Raw genomic sequence first — 4,423 nt, forward strand, 5'->3', positions numbered from 1 at the left:
GGGCAATGGTAGCACAAAGATTGTGGAAGTAATTAAACAATGTCTGATTTGACTTAAGGCCCACTCCATGAGATGGAATCCAAACCCAACCCTCTAAACCAACATGAGAAAAGCTCATATGAATTTCTATGAACTGAGACAGAATCCATATGGTCTGCATGGGTCTGCACCAGATCCTCTGCATATATAATTATGGATCCAAGTGGTTTTTATGGGATTCCTTAGTGTGCAGAACAAGTAAACTTCAGATTTCTGTGCCTTGTTTTGACTTTTTCCTTCTGTTTGTTTTTTCCAATGCAAATGTGTTAACTTTTCTTTTATCTTATATATAACATGTTATATATGATATATATTATGTTAATTATACTATATATTATTAGCCCTTAGAAGCATATTTATTTTCTAATGAGAGATAAATAGGGAGTGGCTATACATGGCAGGTGAGATGAGGAGGAACTGGGAGTAGAAGGAAAAGAAAGCATAATCAGAACATATTATATGAGAAATCTATTTTTAATAGAAGAGAGGAGTAATGGTCATATGCTTTCTATACAAAGGAGTTTTTAATAGCATTTATTTTGTTTGTGTGTCTGAAGAAGGGGAGGGTGCATGATTGACACATGTGGTAGTCAGAAAACAACTTGCAGGAGTCAGCTCTCTTTCTACCCATGGAAAGTGAATTCAGTCAAACAGCTTTACCTGCTGAGCCATAGCTCTGGCTGTATACAATGTTTTGAATTTATAAGTTCCAGAAATTCAGATTCATTATATAAATAATCCTGTAATCCAATATGTAAACTATATAAGATTTTATTGCTCTGAGATTTAAGCTATTTTACAGTAATTTAAGCATGGCTTTAAAGTTTGGTGTATGGAAGATTATAAATTATATGTGGTTAATAGCAACTAAGTGATTAAGCTTTACTCATTATATTGTAATGATGAAGTCAGTAAATAATAAGCAGTTTAATTATATTTCTGACACACATGACATGTCACTTATGCATCATAATTATTCTTTGGTTTAGAGGCTTTACCTTTTGTTGAAAGTGGCTGAAAGGATCATTTGGACTTAGTACATTTTTATTAAAGAATAAGCATCCCTTTCCATATAATTGGAAGGAATTTATTTACATATATTACATTTCAATAAAGATATGAGAGGAAATAATATTAGTGAAGGCAAAGGGTTCATATATAACATCAGATGCAACTTACTACTCTCCAGAAAAAGATGAACATGAAAAGAGCATCATTTTCAAAAGAAAAACCTGTGCTGTGAGACTCTGTCCTCTGAGCATAATGACCACTACCGCCTTAATCACCCACAAGAGAACCTCAAGATGGGCTATGGAAAATGATTAGACCTTCACCTGAGATTCCCAAATGCTCCCTTCTATCCTCCCATCCAACCGTATGCAATCCTCAGGATCTGCTAGAACATAGAAAGGATGAGATGTTAGTGAGGAGGGCACCACAACTGCGCAGCTGTGGGGAAGCTGACCACCATGCTGGGGTAAGATATGTTGAGGACACAACTGTTTTGGAGTCACTCGCACTCCAGTAAATAACCTTTCACTCATACCTCTGCTAGCAAGCCCAATAAATTCATTGATTCACTGAGCTAGACATGGGTAGAACCATTCCTTTTATCCCTCATTGGTGCCTTATCTGGGGTTAATAGATGTTTATGCGTGATTCCCAAGGAAATAATCATAGCGTCACTGTAAAAGGAGAAGGAAGAAGAAAGAAGGAGGAGAAGGAGGAGGAGGAAGAAGAAGAGGAGAAAGGGGAAGAGAAAGGAGGAGGAGGAAGGGGAAGAGGAAGAGGAAGGAGGAGGAGGAAGAGGAAGAGAAAAAGAAGGAGGAGGAGGAAGAAGTTTCAAAGAAGCAGGTACTATTGTTTAAAAGGTGATGAATTAAGGTGACCTTTTGGACTTTGTCAACAGCTTTTTCTGCATCTAATGAGATAATCATATGATTTGTTTTTTTCATATTATTTATATTGTGGATTACATTGATGGATTTTCATATATTGAACCATCCCTACATTCCTGGGATGAAGCCTACTTGCTTATGGTGGATGACGTTTTGATGTGTTCCTCCATTTGGTTTGTGAGTATTTTATTGAGTATTTTTGCATCAATGTTCATAAGAGAAATTGGGCTGAAATTGTATTTTTTTGTTGAGTCTTTGTGTGGTTTACATATCAGGGTGACTGTGGCTTCATAGAATGAGTTTGACAGTATTCCTTCTGTTTCTATTTTGTGAATTAGTTTGATAAATATTGATATTAGCTCTTCTTTGAATGTCTGGTAAAATGCTGCACTAAAACTATCTGGCCCTTGATGTGTTGTTTTGTTGTTTGTTTGTCTTTGTTGTTTGTTTGCTTGTTTGTTTGGGAGACTTTCAAAGATTGTTTCTATTTCCTTAGGGGTTACAGGGCAGCTTAAATAGTTTGCTGGTATTATTTAACATTGGTAGGTGGCATCTGTATAAAAAATTATTCATTTCATTAAGATTTTCCAATTTTATGGAGCACAGGCTTTTGAAGTAAGACCTAATGATTCTTTGAATTTTCTCAGTGTCTGTTGTTATGTCTCCCTTTTCATTTCTGACTTTGTTTATTTGGATACTGCCCCTGTCTTTTGGTTAGTTTGACTAAGGGTTTGTCTATCTTGTTGATTTTCTCAAAGAACCAGCTCTTGGTTCTTTGTATTGTTTTCTTTGTTTCTAATTGATTAATTTCAGCTCTGATTTTGATTATTTCTCTCATTCTATTCCTCTTCAGTGTGTTTGCTTCTTTTTTTCTAGAACTTTTGAGTGTAGTTTTAAATTTCTTAATGGAGCACTCTGTGCTATGAATTTTCTTTTAGCAATGCTTTCATGGTGTCCCATAAATTTGAGTATTACCTGTGGAAACAAAAGCATTTCTTGGGAAATTACTAAATAAATCCTAATAAAACAGTGGTTGGATAATTCAAGTGTTTTCAAAACTAGATATCTCTTCCCATCAAATACTATTTTAAATGAAAAGTAAAATCATTCTGTTTAATACATCTGATACCGATAGTCCCAGTGGTTGCTACTTCTACTTCACTACATAGCTGCCTTGTGTGAGCAGCTGTGGGGCAGCACAGGCAGACTGGTTAATAACTCTAGCTTTACTGGCTCCTGTATAAATTGTTTCCTCTTCTTTGTCTTCAGTAACATAAGAATTGAGATGAGGTGAACAAAGGATTTCTCCCAGCCCTAGAACTTCAGTGTTCTGGGTTCAATAAAGAATCTAACTGCCTAGTCCTGCATGACCTTGGAAGGGATGGTATGAAAGTTTCCTGAAGAGCCAACAGGATGTGGGCCTCCGCCCATGTTGATGGTTGCTGAGCATGAGGCTTGTTTGTATGATAATGTACATAATTTACTTTATGATCCTCCTTTGGGAGATGTTCTCCCTGCCAAGGTCTGTCCTTGGCTTAGAGAGAGGGTCTGGAGAAGGGGTATTTGGGAGCATCTAAAGAAAAATTTGAAGTCAATCATGAGTACAAGCTAACAGCTTTTGTGTTCTGCTCCAAATGGCTCTCAAGACAGCTCTGTAGATAGTTCTTGGCTCTGTGGTCTGCTCAAGACAGCTCCCTGCTTGAGATAGCTCTCTGCTACAGACAGCTCTCTAACAGAGACAGCTATCATGTACTAGAAAAGGTCCTAAAAGTTCTCTGCATAACTCAGGAGTTTTCTGCCCAAAGTCAGAAAAGCTTCTAGAAAAAAAAAAAAACTTCTTGGAGTTTCCAACCAAATTCAGAAATCCTGCTAGAAAAATTCTAGAAGAGCTATGTTTGCTCTCAAAGCAGTTCTTTCTGGGTGGCTCTCTCTTGAAGACCAAAGCTCAGTCGTTTCTTTACATAAAATGCTTGTTCTTCCCTCATAGCAGGACCACCTAAAACAGTGTTCATGCTTTTTAACCCAAAATTATTTAAACATTTTTCAATTTGTTTAAAATTCTTTTGAGCTTAAGAAAATAAAATTGGATATACTTCCCACAGGTTAAAAATTTTCATCAGGGAAATGCAAATCAAAACAACCCCGAGGACTTCACCTCACACCAGTCAGAATGGCTAAGATCAAAAACCCAGGAGACAGCAGGTGCTGGGGAGGATGTAGAGAAAGCAGAACACTTCTCCACTGCTGGTGGAATTGCAAGCTGATACAACACTCTGGAAATCAGTTTGGCAGTTCCTCAGAAAATTGGGCATAATACTACCCTGCTATACTACTCCTGGGCATATACCCAGAGGATCCTCCAATAATAAGGACACATGCTCCACTATGTTCATAGTAGCCTTGTTTATAATAACCAGAAGCTGGAAAGAACCCAGAAGCCCCTCAGCAGAGGAATAGATACAGAAAATGTGGTACATTAACACAAT

At 37.1% G+C, this 4,423-nt stretch overlaps 1 non-coding gene across 1 annotated transcript; it reads right to left on the minus strand.

The window, feature by feature from the left end:
• Positions 1 to 3,774: 3,774 nt before the first annotated feature.
• On the minus strand, positions 3,775 to 3,835 carry LOC127681874 (U7 small nuclear RNA). Its single transcript, XR_007977221.1, has one exon. It is a non-coding gene; the product is annotated as a U7 small nuclear RNA (small nuclear RNA).
• Between the last annotated feature and the right edge of the window lie 588 nt (positions 3,836 to 4,423).

The sequence above is a fragment of the Apodemus sylvaticus genome, chromosome 3, assembly GCF_947179515.1.
Source record: "Apodemus sylvaticus chromosome 3, mApoSyl1.1, whole genome shotgun sequence".
Lineage (NCBI taxonomy): Eukaryota > Metazoa > Chordata > Mammalia > Rodentia > Muridae > Apodemus > Apodemus sylvaticus.